At 34.4% G+C, this 23,514-nt stretch overlaps 1 protein-coding gene across 4 annotated transcripts in view; it reads left to right on the forward strand.

The window, feature by feature from the left end:
- LOC307188513 (uncharacterized protein) overlaps nucleotides 1–23,514 on the forward strand; it is a 263,852-nt gene that overhangs the window by 172,051 nt on the left and 68,287 nt on the right. The window lies entirely within an intron of this gene.

Raw genomic sequence — 23,514 nt, forward strand, 5'->3', positions numbered from 1 at the left:
TCTAAAGAGTATTTCTTAAAATTTTTTGATGTTTTACTTATTTCTCTCAAAGGATATGAAAGAGATCTAAATACATATTTCAAGACACCCAGTATATATATTTCCTTTCTGCTCCTAATTACATATTCTCTTAAACTAGTCTGTTGCATCTCTTTCTCAACTCTGAAATATGTCATTTCCCATCCTTTCTCTGCCACCCCCTACCATATGTCTATTCTCTCATTTTCTTCCTTCCTTTCTCTTTCCTCTTTTAATTACACAGATGATTTAGCCTTCTTTCCTCTAGAAATTGGAATTTGGGAAAATGAACGAAATTTTCCTTGGCAGGAAGGAAAAGGGATGAAGTCAGTGAATACCTTGTGCTAATGTCTTATTATCTACAGAGTCAAGATAAATGCTTATTGAGAGCCTACTATGTGTTAGGCCTTGTACCAAGTAGATGCTAAGTGAGATTTTGGAGTGGAGAAATAATTCAGGAATATATCGCAAACTGTCTTACAAGACATTGCAGAACCCTTCTATTTTCTTTTAGTATATGCCCGTCCCCATTATTAACACTTTGAGAGCAGATACTCTGTCTTACTCACACTCACATATTACAAAGTGCCAAATGCATCACTTGACACAGAGTAGGTTCTCATTAAATATTTCCATGGTTTTCATTATATGAATTACTTCTCCTACTAATGATAATTTACACCCTTTATTAGACTCCCTACCTATTAACTTAGAACTATCCATTGTGATTCAATTGTTTTAGTGTTTCTGATCTGTTAATACATCTCTTCAAATAACACACAAATAATAATACTGGAGTTTATGCTTGAGTAACAGCTTATGTCACCCACGCATAGAACTTCAAACTAAAAGAGATGAAATAACTTGTCCAAGTGTATGAATTAGAAATGAAAATGTCATTATTTTCATAAGACATATGAGTTTTCTGTTTCATGCTTCCTTCACTATCTGCTTCCTGTCTCAGAGAATGAGACAGAAAAACTGAAACACTGATACTCGAGGCAACCAGAAAACAATTTACCTTACCATCATTTCTCCAAATTCCTCAGAGATGTTGCATCCTGCATAGTAATAGTTTTATAAGTAGTAGTTACTAGCAGAACTGTTTAACGGTAGTTGCTGTGAATTATTATTTTCATGAACTCAATTGCGTCAAAGTCAAAAAACTTGTTCTTGGGAGCCAAAGAGTATGTGGCCTCATTAGAGAAGAGATGATCAGGTATATGTTAAAACCTAGAATTTAAATTGGGAGTATTATTTCTAGTTGTATATCTGAGTTCCAGATACTATCCACTTAGAAGAACTGAGTTATAGGCCAAAAACAATCTTTACTTCCTTTCTATAGACAAAAACCATACCTGAATGTATTTCATATTTTTTCAAGAATAAGTTTTAAAAAATAAAGGATATGTGGGAGCAAAGGAAAGGCAAGATCATCTAGAAAGCACAGAGTATTATTTGTGACAGAGTAATTATCTGCTGTATAATTTATGCAATTGTCAATTTTGTTTATTGTAGCCCAGACTTCATTCTCACCAGTCTCATCTCCTGCTAACATTTTAGATGGGCACATGAATACCTAGTTAGAGACATCATTGCCTAATCTCTCTTGCAGATACATGTAGCCATCTGACTAAATTTTGGACCTTCATATGTAAACTGAAGTTATATGTACAACTTTGGGAACAAGTGTTTATAAAGAAATGTTTTTTTAAAAACAAAACAAAAATAATTAATAACAACTTGAAATAAGACCTCAGAAAATAATTTTACATAAATAGGTATACAAATAAACAAAGCAGTGTTCCCATTGTTAGAGTTTGGCAATGTAGAATTTGAAGTAAAAAGCATTAAACTGGAAGAAAATAATTATATTTATAAAGTTTACCATCCATTACAAAAAGATAAGAGGATAAAAATGTGTGTGCTGAGTAATACAGCACTTGAATATATAGAGGAAGACTCTTAATAATGCATGGAGAAGTTGATAGAAGCAGAATAAAGATAGGAGAAAATAATGTACCTCTCTCAGTTCTTAATAGCTCATGTGAGCACAAACATAAATACAGATAGAGCGTACTCAAATGTTATGATTAATAAACATGTTGAAATATTTGCTATACTTTGTAAACATTTTTATCACCACCACTGAAATAATTAAAATATTGTAAATTTAATGGTTCCAAAAATTCCATGAAACAGAAATTATCTAGGCCATATATCTGCTCAAAAAAAAAGAAAAACTAGAAATATATTTTTAAAACCTTCAGCAAACCAGCATAAGGAAACCATATTTTAAAAAGATGGTCCAAGATAATTCTTGAAATTAACAGAAAGTTGAAATCAAGTTCTGACTATAGATATAACAAGAAAAAGAATATACCAAAAGCTGAAATATTAGGAAAGCTCATATCTAAAATTCTTTCAACTTTGACAGAGAATGAGAAGCAGTAAAATTAAATAAGAACTTTACTCAAACTTCATTTAAAATAAAAAAGAAAATTCATGGAAATCTATAGGAAAGAATTGATGAAAACAAAAGAAGTCTTCCTTCAGGATTTTGATCTGATACTACATTTCTTAAATTCTCCATTTCAATTATAACAATAAAATTAAAACTAGGATTAAAATCTCATTTTCAAGATAAAATATTAGACTGTCATCCATGCTTAGAAAAATTTAAGAGTTTTTATGCAATATAATAGAGATAGAACCAGCCTGACTGAAGTACTGACCAGTTTATAATCAATAAAATATAGAAGAAAGTCAGCCTGGACATGAGTGATTATGTTGTAGTACAATCCCATTCAATGTCTAGGCAATAACAAATCAACAAATGACATCGTGAAGAGTAATGACCACAAATATTTGACCTAGTAAATTGTTTCCCAAAGTTACCTGATAATAGGAAACATCTTGCTATTTGTTAAACTGATAGGTTATCAGGACTCACCTGGAGATTCAGATTCAGGGGGTTTGGGTAGTGCCCAGGAATGTGTATTTGTAACAAGCACTCTGAGGGAGTTAATCTTCAGGTAATTAATTGAAACTTTTCCCTAAGAAACCAGTGTTTCTATGTGGTTTCTTGCCTAAGTCACTTTCACTTCGCAAGGGAAATAATTAAGTACAGAGAATAGAAGGGCTTTGCTATTTCTTTACATTGTCATTTTGGGCAAGTTACAAAATCTTTGTAAACTACATCTACCTTACCTAGTTCCCAGAGTTGTTTGAAGAATTAAATAGGTAATATTATAAAGCACTTAGCAAGGTACTTGCACGTTTTAAGTGCTATTCATTGTTAGCTGTTCTTATTCTTATTCGTTTAAGCACTCAACACAGAATATTATATTTAATTCCCACAACAACTTTGTGAGACAGAAACTGTTTAATTCCCAGCATAATGGTAAATGACACAGTAGGAATTCAAGCCCAGGTCTATGTGGTTGGAGTGTCCATATTGTCTAAGTATAGTAAATGAAACAATGATAAAGCTTTATATATAAATATAAATATATATATATACACACACATACACAAAGACAAGTCACAAAAATGAAATAAAAACAAAAATTGCTCTAGCAATAAAATTAATGTTTTGCCTTTCATTAGCAAAGATATGAAAAATGCTTACTCTCAAAAGTAGGGATCAGGCATAATTGTACACTGTTAGTGACATTTAAATTAGTGCAACTTGAGGGGCAGTATCAAAGTGGTGGAGTAGGAAGACCCTGAGCGCACCGTGAATACATCAATACTACAACTATATATAGAGCAACTCTGGCTGAGAATGGCCTGAAGATTAGAAGAACTGCACTACTACAACCAAGGCTATAAAGAAAGAACTGCACAGAGTCTGCTAGGTGGGGAGGAGAAGCTATCTGGTCAGGGCCCACATCCCTAGTGGGTGACTCAGAAGAAGAGGGGGATAACACAGATTCAGGGATCCTCAATAGGGAGTGAGGAGTTTGAGCCCCGTATTAGCCACCCTGGCCCTGGGGTCTGACACCAGAAAGATGAGCCCCATTAACTTGTTTGAAAACGAGGGGGGCTTACTGAAAGTTTGTAAGAAACCAAGACTGCTCTTGAAGAGCATGTGGACAGACTTGTTTGCTCTCGATCCCAGTGCAGAAGCAGCAGGTTGAAAATTGCCTAGTACTCCAGCCAGCCTGCCAGGACCACCCCAGTGCATCCCCCAACCACCACCAGACTCCTGCTCCATCGCTTCCTGCTACAGTGCTGCTCCCTGCTAAGGCAAAGATCACCATTGCTGCTACATTTGCATGCACATGCACCTGGGGAAAAGGAAAGCCAGCTCAGAACTGCACTCGGAAAACTTGAGCCTCAACCCAACCTCTAACAAGACACATGCACACAGTTGGAAGAAAGTGAAGCCAGCTCAGAAGTGCGTCTTCAAGCCCTTGAGCCCTCGCCATACCTCCAACGAAGATGGAGACTGCCGTCATGCTGGGAGAAGCCCAATTACCTTGAGGCTCCTGCTCCAGCCCCTCAAGTCCTGGCTCTGCCCACCCCCCCATAGGGCTGTGACCACCACTGAACCAAGGAGAAGCCCTGACCTGCACCTGGCTCTGGTTCTAAACCCTCTGTTCCAGCCCTATTTCCCACAAAGACAGTGGCTGTCAGTTCACCCCAGGAGAAGATGTGGCCTGCCTGTGCTCACTTCAGATCCAGCTGTACCACAAAAGTAGACTGAATAAGGATAATTCCACACAAGGACACACCTTCAAGACTGGGATAGGTAACTGTTTTGCCTAATTTCATAGAGACAGAGAAGGTCACACAAAATGAGAACTGAATGGAATATGCTTCAAATTAAAAAAATAAGGTAAAAATGCAGATTAAAAAACTGTAATGAAATGGAGGTAAATAATTTACCTAGTAAATAGTTCAAAGCAATAGTAATAAAAATGCTCACTGAACTCAGGAAAAGAATAGAGGAATGCAGTGAGAACTTTAACAAAGAACTAGAAAATATAAAAAAGAACCAATCAGAGATGAATAATACAATAACTGAAATGAAAAATACACTGGAAGGAATTAACATATTAGGTGATACAGAAGAATGTATAATCAACCTGGAGATAGAATAGTGGAAATCACCCAATCAGAGCAGCAAAAAGGAAAAAAAAATAATGAGCATAGTTTAAGGGACCTCTGAGACAACATCAAGTGTACTAACATTCACGTTATAGAGTCCCAGAAAGAGAGAAGAGAGAGAAAGGGTTGAAAATGCATTTGATGAAATTGTGGCTAAAAAATTCCCAAACCTGAAGAAGACAATAAATACCTAGGTCCAGGAAGCACAGAGAGTCCCAAGCAAGATGAACCCAAACAGATTCACACCAAGACATATCACAATTCAAATGGCAAAAGTTAAAAATAGAGAATTTTAAAGATAGCAAGAGAAAATCAAAGAGTCACATTCAAGGGACCTCCCCAAAAGGCTAAGAGCTGATTTTTTTGCAGAAAATTTGAAGAGCAGAAGGGAGTGACATGATATATTTAAAGTGCTGAAAGGGGGAAAAAAATAAAACTATAACCTAGGATACTCTACCAAGCAAGTTTCTCTTTCAGAATTAAAGGAAAGATAAAGAGTTTCCCAGACAAGCAAAAAATAAGAGTTCATAACCACTAAACCAGCATTACAAAAATGGTTAAAGGGTCTTCTTTAAGTAAAAAAGAAAAGGCTATAACAAAGAAAAGAAAATACTAAAAGAGAAAAATCCCACTAAAAAGGCAAATATTGATATGTAACAAAGGCAGTAGATCAACCGCTTAAATAAGCTAGTATGAATGTTAAAAGACAAGTATGTTAAGTCAACTATATGTTACATAAACAGTTAAGGGATCAACAAGAAAATGTAAAATATGACATCAAAAACAAAAAACGTGGTGGGAGGGTGTAAAAAATGTGGAGGTTTTAGAATGTGTTTAAACTTAAATGACTATCAGTTGAAAAGAAGTAGATATAGTTATAGGTCAACATGTATAAACTCCATGGTAGCCACAAATCAAAAAGCTACACTAGATACACAAAAAATTAAAGAGAAACGAACACAAATCTAACACTAAAGAAAAATCATCAAACCATAAGTGAAGAAACCAAAAGGAGAAAAGAATAGAGGAATCTACAAAAACAACCATAAAACAACTAACAAAATGGCAGTAAATACATACAAAAATCAATAAATGCATACCTATCAATAATAACTTTAAATGTCATTGGACTAAATGCTCCAATCAAAAGACATAGGATGGCTGATTGGATTAAAAAACAAGACCTATCTATATGCTGCTTACAAGAGACACACTTCAAAGCCAAAGACACACACAGCTGAAAGTGAGGGGTGGAAAAAGATATTCCACACAAATGGAAACAAAAATAAAGCTAGGGCAGCAATACTCATATCAGACAAAGGAGACTTTAAACAAGAGCAATAATAAAAGACAAAAAGGGCATTATATAATGATAAAGAGATTAATCCAAAAAGAGGATATAACATTTGTAAACATACATGCACCTAATACAGGAGCATCTAAATATATAAAGCAAATATTAATATGCATAAAAGGAAAAATTGACAGTAATACAATAATAGTAGGGGAATTTAACACCCCACTTACATCAATGGACAGGTCATCCAGAGAGAAAGTCAATAAGGAAAGAGTGGCCTTAAATGACACATTAGACTAGATAGATTTAATAAATATCTATAGGACATTCCATCAAAAAAAACAGCAGTATATACATTCTTTTCAAGTGCACATGAAACTTTCTCCAGTATAGATCACATGCTAGGCCGCAAAACAACTCTCAATGAATTTAAGAGGACAGAAATTATATCAAGCGTCTTTTCTGACCACAATACTATGACACTAGAAATCATTTTGCAGGAAGAAAAATGGAAAAAATTCAAACACATGGAGACAAACAACTTGCTACTGAAAAACTAATGGGTTAATAAGAAAATCAGAAAATACCTTGAGACAAATGAAAATAAAAACACAACTTTCCAAAATCTATTCAGCAAAAGCAGTTCTAAGAGGGAAGTTTACAGCATTAGAAGCCTACCCCAAGCACAAGAAATATCTCAAAGAAACTAACTTTCTGTGTGAAATAATTAGAAAAAGAAAGCCCAAAGTTAGTGGAAGAAAGGAAATAACAAAGATCAGAGTGGAAATAAATAAAATAGAGACCAAAAAAAAAAAAAAAACTATAGAAAAGATTGATGAAACCAAAACCTGGTTTTTTGAAAAGATAACAAAGTTGATAAACCTTTAGCTAGGATCATTAAGAAAAAAAAAGAGAGTAGAACAAAATAAACAAAATTAGAATTGAAAAAGGAGAAGTTACAACTGATATCACAGAAATACAAATGATCATAAGAGAATATTATGAATAGTTATACACCAACAAATTATACAACCTAGAAGAAATGGATAAATTTCTAGAAACATACAGTCTTCCAAGGTGAATCAGGATGTACTAGATAATCTCAACAGAGCAATTACTAATATTGAAATTGAATCAATAATCAAAAAGCTCCCAATAAAATAAAGTCCAAGACTAGATAGCTTCATAGGGTAATTCTATCAAACATTTAAAGAAGACTTAATATCTATCCTTCTCAAAGTATCCCAAAAACTTGAAGAGGAGGAAACATTCCCAAACTCATTCTACCAGATCCATACTCTGAAAACTATAGGACGTTTGTGAAAGAAATTGAAGATCATACAACTAAATGGAAAGGTATCCCATGTTCATGGATTGGAAGACTTAATATTGTTAAAATATCCATACTACCCAAAACAATCTACAGATTTAATGCAATCCTGTCAAAATACCCATGACATTTTTCACAGAACTAGAATAAATGAGCCTAAGATTTGTATGGAACCAGAAAACCCCTGAATAGCCAAAGCAGTCTTGAGAAAAGAAGAACAAAGCTGGAGGCATTCTGCTTCTTGACTTCAGAATATATTACAAAGCTACAGTAATCGAAACAGTATAGTACCTGCACAAAAGAAGACACAGTAATGGAACAAAATAGACAGCCTAGAAATAAACCCACCCAAGCATGTATGGTCAGTTAATCTACAGCAAAGGAGGCAAGAAATTACAATGGGGAAAAGACAGTCTCTTCAATAAGTGGTGTTGGGAAAACTGGACAGCTACATGTAAGAGAATGAAATTAGAATATTTTCTCACACAGTATACAAAAATAAACTCAAAATGGATTTGAAAACTAAATATAAGATGTGAAATCATAAAACTCCTAGCATAAAACACAGGCAGCACAATCTTTGACATTTGGTCTTAGAAATATTTGTTTGGATGTCTCCTTAAGCAAGGGAAACAAAAGCAAAAATAAACAAATGAGACCTAATCAAACTTAAAAGCTTTTGCACTGTAAAGGAAAACATCAACAAAATGAAAAGGCAACCTACTGAATGGGAGAAGACATTTTCAAATGCTATGTGTGGTAAGGGTTTAATATCCAAAATATATATATAAAGAACACATATAACTCAACATCCAAAACAAAACAAAACAAAAAACCAAACACCCCAATTAAAAATTGGGCAGAGGACCTGAATAGGCATTTTTCCAAAGAAGACATAAAAATGGCCAACAACCACATGAAAAGATGTTCAACATCACTAATCATCAGGGACATACAAGTCAAAATCTCAATGAGATATCACCTCACACTTGTCAGAATCTCTATCAACCAAAACACATGAAATAACAAGCACTGGTGAGGATGTGGAGAAAAGGGAACCCATGTGCACTGTTGGTGGAAATGTAAATTGGTACAGCCACTATGGAAAACAGTAATGGAGGTGCCCTGGAAAATTAAAAATAGGACTACCATACAATACAGCAATTCCCCTCCTGGGTATATATGTGAGAAAACAAAAACACTAATTCAAAAAGTTACACATACCCCAATGTTCATAGCAGCATTATTTCCAATAGCCAATATATGGACACAACCTAAGTGCCCATCAATGGATAAATGAATAAAGAAGATGTGGCATATGTATATACAATGAGATATTTCTCAGCCGTAAAAAAGAATGAAATTTTGCCATTTCCAACAACATGGACAGATCTGGAGGGTATTATGCTTAGTGAAATAAGTCAGACAGAGAAGACAAACACTATGTATTTTCACTCATACGTGGAATCTAAAAAATAAAACAAACTAATATAACAAAACAGAAACAGACTCACAGATACAGAGAACAAACTAGTGGTTACCAGTAGGGTGAGAAGTATGGAGAGGGGCAAAATAGGGAAAGGGGATTAAAAGGTACAAACAACTAGATACAAAATAAATAAGTTACAAAGGTGTAATGTACAACACAGGGAATATAGCCAATATTTTATAATAACTTTATATGGAGTATAATCTGTAAAAATTTTGAATCACTGTTTTATATTTTGTAAGTCAACTATACTTTTCAAAAAGTGAAAATAAGTGCCAAGCTCTAGGTAAGGCATCCAGAACACAGTAAGGGTGGAATAACTGGGGTTTTAAGTTCAGACATATGTATGCTTGAATTTCAGCTTTGATATTAAGTTGCTTTGTAATCTTGGCCAAGACGTGCTTTCTGGTCCTTAGCTCCCTCATCTGTACAATAAGGATGTTTGACTAGAAGATCTTTTTTCTTTGACATTCTGATTGTATAAAATTATTAACCTAGAAGTCAAAAGGAGGAAAAGAAATTAATTGAATAGGCAAAATTTAAATAAATTGGTGCAGCTTTTCTGTAAGTTGATTTGACAAAATATGTAAAATGCCAGAAAATGTGCATAACCAGTGATTCAACTATTTCATCACTAGGAAATATGGATGTTTATCTGTGAGAATGTGGATGTAACAATTCTATATATAAAGGTGAAAAATTATAATCCATACATTTAACAATTGAATGGATAAGATATTTGATGTTATCTTGTGAAATAGTAGGCAGCTTTTTACAAGCCATGTTTTTGGGAATTTTTTTAAATGTTGAAAGTTCTCACATAAGGGTTGTACTTCTAGAAGAATGACAGATTAGATACACTGGGGCTTTGAGAACAGAGAAGTCTTTACACTTTGGTCCTACACAAATGTACTTTTTGTGTTATTGCTGGATTCTCAAGTGATAAGAAAAAAATGAAAGCCATGAACTGAAAAGAGAGTGATGAGAGGAGATAGGATCTATTGTATGGATGTATGGGTTGACCTTTGCATAAAGCACATTTCATTCATAGTAGTAAGTGGAAAGGCAAAGTATTTGGACACCAATGTCCATGGGTAAGTTGTTGTGGTGCCAGGTCTTTTGAGGAACATCTTTTCTGATTGCTTCTCTTTTCTCAGTGAAATAGGAGGTAATGTCATCAACAAAAAGTGAGTATCAGAGAGGTCATGGGGAATGTTTAAGCAGAGAAGAGAAGATGTTAATTCATTGAGAAAGATTGAGGAAGAATGTGAATGGATGAGAGAAATACAGCATAATTGTTGAGCAGCATTTCAGACACTGTAAAGTTATTATTATGACTTTGAAGTTAGACCATGGTACATATTTATTTGTTTAGTTCCAACCACAAATATAGCTATTAATGGCAGAGAACTGGATTTAACCGAGACTGAGGTTTTTTCACAAGATTATAAAATGGGTAACAGGAATTGAGACTATATAGCATGGGGTGATTAGAATAATTAGTCAAGTGATGTAAGCAGGTAAGAAAGTAAGTTAGGAATTCAAAAGTGTACGATAAGTGAGTCCCAGCAAAGCACCTTTATACCTCTAAGACCTGTATGTGCTTGTATAGGTAACACGGATTTGAAGGTATTAGCCGAGATGAGAAAATATCAGCATGCTGAAATAGAATCCCAAAGTAATGATTTTGCTTCTTTTCTTAAATAAGTTGAGGGTTCATAAGGGTTCCTTTTTAATACTTCATAACTTACAATATGTTGTATGTATACTATTTATTTATTAAGCTTTACATGATTAAAATTTTAAAAAATAAACGTGCATTCTAACATAATTAATGAGAATATTATGAACTCATAATTACTCAAAATAACACCTTCTCTCTAAGACCTTCTTGAACCAAGTAAAGCATCATGCTCCTCTGGTCACGCTTTATGATATTATACCATTTACTTCTACACAGAACATTTCAACATCTGATATTCTCTCATTTGCTAATTTGTTAACAAGCACATTGCCGTCTCCCCTTACTGTAGTGGAAGGTCCTTGAAGCGAGGGGAGCTCTCATTCGCTACTACATTTCCCTTGCTAGTGCCCACTTTGTTGTGGATGATCACATTTTTTGATACACTAATATTGTTAAAATGAATATGCTTAGAAGAAGATACATAAAAGGAGGCAGAAAGATATTAACAGTGTTTATAATTGGGTATAGACATCTAGGTGATTTTTATTTTCGTTACCTTCTTGTATTAAGCTTCATTCTTGAAATGAGATGGCATTTCTTCTTCAAGGTAGTTATTTTCATCTATAGTTACACAAAAGAACTGAGAAGACTCATTAGAAAAAAATTTGTAAAAAAATAAATTAAATGTTGGCATATATAGACATGTTTCATGGTCTGGGGCACTTAGAGTTTCCTGACGTAAGGTTTGAGTTTCCAAAACGTTAGTCATACCAAGTACTGATTACATATATTGCATGCCTTGTTCTTGAGACATAGTTCCAATTCAGGTTGACAGTAAACAGTTGAACCAGGGTGCAGAAATATCTGATTTACGTCCATAAGATAGTGTCTCAGTTACTTCTATAAGCATTTTGGATCCAGGCTATTCTGCTGAAGATACATACCCCAAGCTTAAGATGATGCATCCAGAGAGAATTATCTATTTTCACTTTGCAGAAATTTAAAGGTAGAAGGTTGATGTGTGTCTCAAGGGTCTCTGGCCCAGAGGAGCTAGATTAGTAATGTCAATAGCATTTCTAGCTGTGACAGAGGTCTTATTCTAAAAAAGCCACCTTAAAAAAATAAAAAATAAAAATAAAAAAAAAATAAAAATAAAAAAGCCACCTTATCTCCAGCTCAGATCTGGTGGAGTAAGAACAATTGTTGAATTCAGTAGAAGAGGACTTCATTAGAGCTCTGAGGTCAGGGGTGCCAACCGTTCTGTTAGCAGTGACATTGGGAATGGAAACAGATCTCTAGCTCACCTAGCAACAAAGTGAGAGAATCTTGACACAGTGGGTCATAGATGAGAGAATAGAAAGTGGCAGTGTCAGCAGAGACCCGGAAGATGAGCATTGCTATTGGCGGGTCAGAGTAGGACTATCAGGGAGTCTCCAACAAATGTGGAGGATGCAATTGGTAACTGGAACTAACCTAGAAGTCTGTTTACTTCCCAGAACCTCTGTTTTCTCATTTGTGAAATGAAGGTGATAGGTACTGCATTAGTTTATTGTAATTAAAAAGATATGTAAAACAACTACATAAGTTTAGAGCAATAGAAGGAAGTTCAAGTATGAAGTTCTTAAGTAACTTGGGGACACCAAGAATTAAAAATATAAAAAATAAAACTTCAGAAAAGAAGGGAAAGAATTGAATGGGAAGGTCTGTCATTTGATTAATAAACCATATTTTTCTGCTGGCAGTAATAATACACTTCAGCACCTAGATTTCACTACCATCTGCTGTTATTCTAAATGACCAAATCCCAGCTAAGTACCGTCACACAGCTGAGATGCGTTTGTGCTATATGTAGTTTTGAAGGTATTGAGATGAGAAAATAGCAGTTTCCTGAACTAGAAATCAAAAGTAATTTAAAAAATTTAACATCACTGTATGTAACACTAAATCAGGTATCCCTATAGTCAAAAAAAGCAGCTTCTTGATTTACAAATATGAACTGTTTGAAAGTTAAAAAGAAAAAAAATGCAATCTGGTCCTGGATTTGTCTTTTACAAAATGACCTTAGAAAAGGTTTGCATAGTTGAGATTTAGTTGTCAATCTCCTTATTTTACAGATATTCTATAAAATTCTACATTAAGATTCTAAGTCACTCCCATCCTCAACATTCTGTTTTGTAGAATTTTACCTTAGATTATTCAAATAAAATTTAGTCCTGGAGAGAAGGAGCATTTTGCAGGAACTTACTAGCTAAAAAATGCTACGTAAATTTGGATGAATTTCTTAGTCTCTGTCCCTCAACTTCCTTACCTGAAGCTAAAAATAATAGTAACTTCATAGGGTTGGTTTAAAGAGTTATATAATATTAGTTACTTAGAGGAATGTTGGAGAATAATGAGTTTCAGAGTAACAGTGTTGGAAATTCTCATCACATTGCTGTTGGTGGTAATTCTCTCCTGCTCTACCACTCTGATCCATGTCCATTTTCTCTGCCCTGCTCTGTGCCTGGGAAGGATGATTCCAGCTCACTTCATCAGTTGGGTCCCCTTGTCAGTTGTTTACTATTTGGTTTAGTCAATGGGAGACACTAGCAAAAGATCAGAGAGTAAGAGGAGAGAGAGAAGAGAATCTTCTCCAGATTGGCTTCCTGCCAATTGATTATGATTTCTATCAGATGGCCCCCTTCTCTAAGGTTTCAGCTCTCACTGAGGTGGAATAATAATTTATCATCCTCCTGACCCATCAGCCTTAAAAGTAGTAACAGTTTCCCATTTCTGTTCATCTTGGGTGATACAGTCTCCCTCATTTTTTCCCTGAAACCTACCAAAATCCTTCACTGAAGTCTCTTCAGTTGAACCATGTGAATTTTTTATTCTGTGTGGATCCTATTTAATAATTATACTGAATTTGTTAGAAGTTTCTATTAAGCAGTTTACTCAAAGTATATACTAAGATAATTTGTACTCTGTCGTTTTCCTCAGCATTAGAGACAAAAGTTCTGGTTTACTGAGTAAAATTTAAAGAAGAGAATAGTAAGAAAACATTAGTAGAAGTTAGGAAAAGATTATAAGTGAATTGAGAGAAGATACTAAAAATGCATGTTATGCACTAAGGACAAACATGATCGTGGTATGGAAATGTGTGTATAGGTATTAATTTGAAAGCAGAATGACTATGATGGAGATGAAAATACCCATTTCTATGCCCGTAAGTGCCTCTAAGTGTCAGGTAGATATTTTAAATACATCATCTGGTTTAATGTTTACCACACCTGCCTCCAACAAAGGTACTCTTTCCAACACATCATGCTGCCTCTTATAGTTCACTCTGGACAAGTTAAATGTCAGGAGACTGGTGAATATACCATCTTGAAAGAATTAAGAAACGGAAGGGAAAACAAGTGTCTTGGAACAGTGGTAAAAGGTGAAAATTATGGAAAATATATTATAGTCCTTTTAGTTTACCTTAATATCAAATTGACCTTCACCAGCTGTACCAGCAGGGTAAAAATGAACATCTGGCCCTTAAAGCCACAAACATTTCTCAAAGCAAAGTCAAACAGTACGTCTTTTGCTTCTCATTGCAATTTATTTACTTCTATTTTATTTATTACCACTTTCCTATAATTATATTAATATTTCTCTTTTCCAGCTAAAGTTGGTTCCTAGACTTCATCAACTACATTTTATCCTTTTTATTTCTAAAATATTGCCTGACCCATAGAAGGTATTTAAATTCATGAATGAAAAATTAATAACTAATTGCAGGTTCAATTCTGCTGGTTAAAATTAATCCATTAATCAATGCTAGCAAGGTACTCTTTTACATCAAGCTATGCATTATATGAAATATACTACCTGATAAACTGAATTTCTAAATTCATTTTACTTTGAAATGCTCTGAGTGCATTGATAGGGCACCAAAACATAAATGCAGCCTTTATATTCACACATCAGAGAGGCTTTCCTACAACTTCTTACAGTTCTCCCAGTTTCTTAAAGCCTATTATTATATAATGATGAGAAAAAATAAATGCATACATCATTTTCTTACATTTCATATAGATATTAATTTATATAAACTCTGGAAAAATTGTTTTATGTGTGTGTATGCATATGTTTGTGTGTGTGTTTTCCTTTGACATTTGGAAAATAATATATTTTGGAAAACACTGTCTTTCTAAAATAACCACCTTAAATACCTGAACGATGCCATGTTTTAATCAGAACTCTACATTCTATAAAAGTCCACTATTCAAAAATTTTCACAACAGAGAAATAATAAAGTGGTATGAGTAGTTTGTATAGAATCTATTTAGATGTTAAGTATTTATCACAACCTACTCCCCAAAAAGGATATAATATAGAAATTTTCATTAACACTTTTACTTCACTAACATTTGTCACCAAGTCCTGTTAATTCTATTTATTAATTTGCTTTTGCATCTCTTTTTACCATTCCCCAATTCCTGTAACCATTTTAATTTCCACAAAATATCCTTCGTCCTGACCATTTCCCTCTAATGCAGTTACTGCAGTATCCCCTATCCAATAGCCTGCCTCTAAGCTCCACCCTCTCTCATTTTGCAATCACACGCCAGTCTGCGTTATCTTCCTAAAATATAAATTTGGTTGTTCCATAATTTATCCCAAAGGCCTTTTCACCCTTGCTTAGAGAAAATTAAGTTCAACTTTGTGAAAATTAATTTAAGGCTATTTCCACCTGACCAGGGCTGACCTTTCAAAACTAATCTTTGCTGATTCTCTTTCTCCTGTTTCTACCATACACTCACAGACTACTCCAGGATCCATCATCCTGCCATATGACTTCCAAATCATGTAACTGTTGATATGCTTTCCTTTTCCTGGATAAGGGGCTCCTAGAACAAGGACTGTTTTCTTTACCTCTCTATCTCCAGAAAATAACATATAGCCTATCACATAGTAGAAGTACAGAACATTGATGACTTGCTATGGAAACTGTTCATTGAAAGCCAACACGCTCATAAAAATTCCATTAAATTGTCTAAGTCCTAAAACTCCTTTCAAACTTTATTACCGTTAGTCAATATTTTTTCCCTTAGAATTTTTTTCCTTTGAATAGTGACTACACGATTTTAAATAATCACATCTCCTGGACTACTTTTTATACTCCTTTTCTTGATGCTTTTCATTTGCCACTCATTAAATGAAGCTATAAAATCCGATTTTACCCTCTCTCCTTTCCTCTTCTCACTTTACATACTCTCCCCAGGCAATCCCATTCAGCTCATCGTTTCATTAAACATCTCTTTTCAGATGGACTCCAAATCCATAAATCCATCTTTGGTCATCTTCCTGTATGGGACGTAATTTCACATTACTTCCTGGATATCCAGGTTATTAAGGTGATCAAGCAACATTTTAAAAAAAAGAAAAATGGGGCTTCCCTGGTGGTGCAGTTGTTGGGAGTCCTCCTGCCGATGCAGGGGACGCGGGTTCGTGCCCTGGTCCGGGAGGATCCCGCGTGCCGCGGAGCAGCTGGGCCCATGGGCCATGGCCGCTGGGCTTGCACGTCCGGAGCCTGTGCTCCGCAATGGGAGGGGCCGCAGCAGTGAGAGGCCCGCGTACCGCAAAAAAAAAAAAAAAGAATAATGGGTCCCACTTCAAACTTTATCTGTCATTGAAATCAACATCATTTTCTTCTGAGAGAGAAAAAAACACAACTTTGGAATCAACATCGATCACTTCCTCTCCCTCACATCTCACTTCCATTACTTATTTATTTATTTGGCTGTGCCCGGTCTTAGTTGTGGCACGCAGGATCTTGAGTTGTGGCATGCTTTTATCTCTACCTTTGAAATGCCCCTCAAATATGTTCACAAATTCTAATTCTCAAAAAACTTTTCCTGATTTTAGACTCACATTACACTTCAACTGAAATATAAAAAGTTGAGATGTTCTTTAACTCCCAGTTATTGGAGTGAATCCACATTAAGCATAACCCACATTATGTTTCAACTGAAATATAAAAGTCAATATGTTCTTTAACTCCCAGTCTCACTCCATTCTCCAATGTAATTTTGGGTTCACATTCAGGATATCTGTCTATGTAAAGAGATACAAATATTCTATAACTTTTTTATAAGAAAGCGTTTATACTATATTTTATATGTAAAAATATATATTTATAAATATATATAATATGTAAATACATATTTTTACAAGAAAATGTTTACATTTTATAACTTTTTTATTAAAAATGTTCTGTTTACAAAAAAGTGTACATTTTACTTGCTTTCTTTTTTAATTAATATGTATCTTAAGGGTATACCTTAGAGAATTTCCATAACAATAAACGTTTACAGATAATTGTAATGAAAATTAAGTTACCTAGAACATATGAAGTGCACATCGTAGTGCTTAACAAAAATACTGCATTGCTTGTTTTCCTGGGTTTCACAACCTGCAGTCTATCTATATTTCCACTCTTTCTCTAATACTTCTTGAGGCTAAGTATAAATTTTTTTCTGCATATTACTTGTAGCATGAATCCCTTGATTTCATTTGATTTTTTCTCTAAGCAAGCAGTAGGACTCAATTAATTGAGATAACTCAGTATAAGTTCTAATAAAAAAGCATGGCTAGATTTATACAGTAAGAAACTTTTACTCCATACACTCAGAATCACACACTTGCTTGTCGTTTTCCTTTTTCCCTCAGCTTTATTGAGGTATAATTGACAAATAAAATTGTATATGTTGAAGGTATGCAGTGTGAGGATTTGATATACATGTATACTGTGGAATGATCCACATCCGTCAGCTCACATAGTTACCACTGGGGAAGGGGGTTGTGAGAACAGTTAAGATCTACTCTCTTAGCAAATTTCAAGTGTACAATACAGTTTATTTAACCATAGTCACCATGCTGTGCATGGTATACATGTATGCATGTTCTGATCCCCAGAAATTATTCGGCTTACAGTTGCACGTACGTGTTCTTTGACCAAATCTCCCCATTTCTCTCATCCCTTAGCCTCTGGCAACCACCATTCTACTTTCTGCCTCTATGAATTTGCCTTTTTTGCTTCCCTATATAAATGAGATTGTACACTATTTGTTTTTCTCTATCTGGCTTATTTCACTTACCCAGAGAAAAACAAATGCCTTCCATGTTTACCTATGTCATAAATGACAGGATTTCCTTCTTTTTATGGTTGAATAATATTCCATTGCATATGTATATACCACATTTTCTTTATCCATTCATCTGTTGATAGACACTTAGGTCTTTCCCACATCTTGGCTATTGTGAATAATGGTTTAATGAACACAGGAATTCAAATATCTTTTTGAGAGCCTGTCATTTCATTTCCTCTGGATATCTACCCAGCTGAATTCTAGGAGTAGGGGCAACAGAGCCAGAAAAGGAATGTCAAGAGCTGATGGATCCAAACTTTGTGATGTTGCTGTACAAGATCCAGAATAATATCTTTATTCTTTAATATTATATTTATTATTGATGAAAACAAGAAAAACTTATTCATTCAGCTGACACTGTTGAGCACATATTGTGGGCCAAACAATATGATAGACCCTGGAGATATAAAAATATATCTTCTATATGATTTTATGGAACATACAGTCTATATTTTAAATTGTACAGTATAGTCAATATATTGAATGAAAAGAATGCATATTATTATGTAATATGTATGGATAATAGTGGACAAACTCATACCTGTGAGAAATATATCAATCTGTATTCTAGGATGGGAAAAACAATATATGTGTATCTCTTTCTAGCCTGGAAATTTCTTCTCATGTTTTTACCAGTTATTTGTGTCCTTAATTAATCTTCATCTTCTCTCCACCCTTTAACCTGCCATATTTTTTTTTATTGTTGTTGTTTGCTTTATTTTTTTTTTTTTTAATTTGGGCTTCTAGAAATTAATAGTATTCAGGAATTACAGAATTACTAGCTACTCACACTTACCCTGTCCTCAAACTCACTGAAGACAAAGCCACCTTCAGCTTAAATGAGGGAGGGGGAACCTGAAAGAGGAGAGTGTTGGGATTAGAGTGTATAAAAGGAGAGAAAATATGTTTATATTGTTAGGGATCCTAGGAAATATTCCTTGTTTAAGAGTCCTTGGATCCTCCAAGCAAATGCCAACTTGTAGTATATTTTCTTACTATGGAAACACAAATTGTCCCTGTAATTAGTTGAAAATTGCACACCCTAAATCATGAGTAATTTTATGCCATTATTTTAATGTGCTGACTTGTTTTTTTCTTTTTCTTACAAGAGCTGTATAAGAGAGTATATTTGCTTTTAAGCTGTATAATTTTAAAGAATTATTACATAGAGTTACTATCACATAAGGGTTCAAATAAGAGGCATAAAATAAAGAACCTTTCCCTCCTCTCTCTGGAACACTGAGATTATATACACCACGAAATGTCTTTTTATTGTCAGGTCAGCTGGAAACTGCCCTGAGCAGATGAGAAAGCTCAAGCATTCCTCTGAGTCCTACCTGCTTAAATGACATCTGCTCCTCTCTTCACCATCAACCTGGGCCATATACAGGTCTAGGTGGTGAGGAGTCCTAGCAGCCCTTTCTCTTCTCTGGTCATAGGATCCTTTTCTTCCTCTCCAACTAGGTCTCAGTGTGGGAGGGCATATGCAGGTGGTGGCATTAAAACTCTGAGGTTTTCTTGTCCTCAGAGATGTTGTGTCTCTGTTCTCTAGATAAGAGCCAACCCAGAGGGAAAGAACCTGCTCTTGGTTCCATTTTGAATTAGGAAATTAATTTTTAATCACACTAATGCAATCAACATCTCAGTATTTTCCCAACTGTAATTAATTAATTTAAACTGTGATATGTGCTACAAAAAAAAAGAAATTCAGTAGCAAAGAAATTTAAGCAAGTGTTGTTGGGTTAAGCAAGACTTCTCTGAAAATTATTGTTCAAGACTGACATGCAATATAGAATGGTAATGCAGAACAGAAAAGTAAACCACACCGTATAAAAGGGGAAAATCCATAAATCTGGAACTAGTGTTAAGAGCTCATTTTCTTGCATCTCCTTTCCCTACACTCTGCTGAAGCTCCTACACTGTACTACTCCTTTCACTCAAGCCTAAAGCCTCATGTACTATAGAGAGCCCTTCCATATTATATTAATTTTTTTCATATTTGTTTCTACTAACATGTGAGGTTTATAACATCAAGGCAGATTTTTCTCTTATTTATCTGCAAATGCTAGAACTTTATATTTGATGCATGATACATAATATATTCTTAATATCTACTTAATATGGCATTGAATATTACTTAGCTATTTTTAACAACATGGTAACACCATTGTAACTATTCATCATTATAACTTATAAGATAATTTTTCATAATCCAAAATTATGGTGGTCAGCTACATACTAATCACCATACAGAATTACCTGACACTCATCTTCTCAAAATGATATTCATCTATCTAGAACATAAGATGTTTCACCAATTATTTATCAGTATTCTAATTATAATTGTATTATTATAAGTTGTCAAAGTCAGAAATATTAAATAAAAAGGCATAAAGATTCAGCCATATTTTTTCAAATCCACTGCTACATTTTGTAGAGTGTATATGAATTCCATTTTTAATTTCTCATTTATATTAATCAGGAAATATCATCTGTGATTGGTAGAATTTAATTTTAGTACTACTCTAAAACTACTCTAGAATCCATTAATATTTAAATCATTATAACTATTGATTTTTATTATGCAATGGAAATTTGAAATCATTTGAAAATGTCCTCCTTATCATATACTATATAGTGTTGATATATTCATTCATGCTCATGAATATAAGATTTTCCTAATAATTAAAAACTCTGTATATCATGATAAAGCATAGTTCTTTTAAAAATCCTCTTTAGAAATATAAAAAAGATACACATCTCAAAATTTCTAGTAAATGATACTTCTTTTACTTCTGTGATGCCCTTGTAAGTAATTAGATCCTACCATAGAGTAAGTTTTAGGAAGGAATGTATATTCTGTGAAACTAAATATCTTCCTTTTATCAAGGATGGTGTTGTACTAATCAGCCTAGCTAGCTCTCTGTTCTTATATTCAGAAATTTCTGAATCTGGTATCACTTGGACAGTCTTGAAACATGCAGCATCAGACTCAACTCAGAGAGTGAGAACAGACCTTTCCTCTTCAGCAGGACTTTACTTAACCCTGAGCTCAAGTACTGAATATATGTGCATCAAGTCAGCTGTGTTGCTGGTTCTACCAGAGTCTTGGTCTGGTTTTCCTAATTGCTTTGTTTCTTTTGACCATTTCTGTACCTCTAGTAACTGGCTCCTCTAATTGGAATGCTATCTCCGTACACTTGGGAATGTGCTGATTATTTGCTCTCAGTAGGAATTCTGGGATCTGGAATTCAACCTCAGATCTAGTCCAAGGCCCATATTATCATGTCTCCCTGGGCTCAACACTGAAAATGTCAGTGTCTGTAGACCAGATTTCCTCTAGGCTTCACTGACACCTCCTCCTAGCCCTTCACTGAGACCTTTTCAGATTGCATTTCCTGCCCCATCAATTATGTCTTTGCTCATTATTAAAATTCCTTGTCACTGTGTCTAAATTAGTCTATTTTGTTGAGCTCTTCCCCATTATCAAAATATTTTATAAACAGAAATAATAGATATCTAACAAGGAGGGTGAGGGGAAAGGAAAACTGTCAGTGCCAGGAAACAGAGAATTTATGAGGCCTTGAATGTTGAACAGTAATTCTGGACAATCTTCTCCACTGCACTTCACTAATAAAAGTTTTAAATTAGTCTTTCTTCCATCATGTTTGATGGCACTTAAGTTGTCTTTCTGTCTCTAGACTCATCTTTACTAACCTGAATTCCACATAACTGTCAAAATGATCTTTCTAATTAGCAAATCTGACCTTGTCACATCTTTTAAAATTCTTTCATCACTCTTATTTTTTTCAAACAAATGCCAATTTGTTGATGTGGCAATTAGCCTCCTCAATGAGCTTGCCCAACCTCCTTTTTCCTCATGACCTGCTACTGTCTTCCCACATTTTACTGTTTAGATATTCCAAACTCCCTCCACAGAGCACTTGATTGTATCTTGTGGTGTGCTGTGTCAGGCTCCTGCAGGCTCCTAATGACTCTCAAGAGCTGACTGTTAAATATTCAGAAATGTTGCCAATAATTATTAAATAATTTGGCATCTTGAAATTAGCCATTGTGGAAGTATATACACTATGGAAATAGCAAATGCCACACAGCAGGGCTTCTTCCACCTCAGATAGGCAGATGACCAGCGCTGGAAGCAGCTCATGTACTTCAGGTGTTAAAATCCTAAAGGTTGCGTGGATTTCCATGCCTTCCACTTGGAAAGGGCAAAGAGTGGAAATAAAAATGGATGGCAGAGAGAGGGCTGCAATCTTGTCTCTATATACACTAATCTTTTCTTAGTGTGTATAGAAATGCCTAGTCAAGGTCCTGAGATGGGAAAAGTTTAATTTATACCATAAATAAAAATAACAGCTATAATAGCAATCATGACTGAAAATCCTTTATGTTTGGTTATTTACATATATTTTTTAATGTAAATTATTTTGCTGTTGTGTAAAATTTTAATTAAGTTTACAATGTAGCCTTTATTAAATATTTCTAAATAAGATAATTGGTATTTGATTTGTACCTCACACTATGATATTTACACAATTTAGTATTCACAGTGATACTCATACTTTATGCATCATTGATTAAACCTGTAGTGAGTCAGATTAAAACATGATTGGTAATTGTTTTGGTCTTTAAAGACTTACACTCCTTGTGTTTCATATAGGAACTTTCAGATCCCTACTGCAAATGATATAAATTCCATACAAAATACACTTATATAATGACTGTCCACTGATCTCTCAGTGGTTTTAGATTTGTGATTGTTTTACTTAGGCAGTTGGTCTGCAATTATTTTTTAACTCTCCTGTTAGGTGGAAAGACTTGAATTAAGAGATTTTCTCCATTAGAGTAAATTATTGACAAAAATGTGTTTCTGAAACATAGCATATCTCTAACGTAGAAGGATTTCAGTGTACTAGCATAGGGTACAATCTAAAGACATCCTGGATTTCAGACCTAAAGAAAATTTTGAATAATGGATTTTGATTGCTCAATTGGAGAAAAATTCTGGGTTTAAATGTTGCGTGTTTTAACTTTATGCTGTATTTAACAAAGCAACATTATCCCTCATTATTTCTGTATCTAGTAAGCAGTTCAAGGAAATTACAACCTCTAAGCTTTTAACTTTTGCCCTCATTGACAATGTAGGTTATATGAAGTACTTGTATTGGCCTATTAGCTTAATGATGCATGATAGATAGAAGGGAAGAACGAAGTGATAACTAAGAGAAAAAAATCCAGATCTTTCAATGGGTTTTGTGTGTGTGTGTGTGCTGAAGATAAAATGTCTAGAGCTTATCCTTGAGAAGCCCTAGAACTGACGTAAAGTCCATGTGGATCCCCCAAATTGCATAGATTTTTAGTCTTTCCAAGGAATATAAATCT

Source organism: Stenella coeruleoalba (genome assembly GCF_951394435.1).
Source record: "Stenella coeruleoalba genome assembly, chromosome: 7".
Taxonomy (NCBI): domain Eukaryota; kingdom Metazoa; phylum Chordata; class Mammalia; order Artiodactyla; family Delphinidae; genus Stenella; species Stenella coeruleoalba.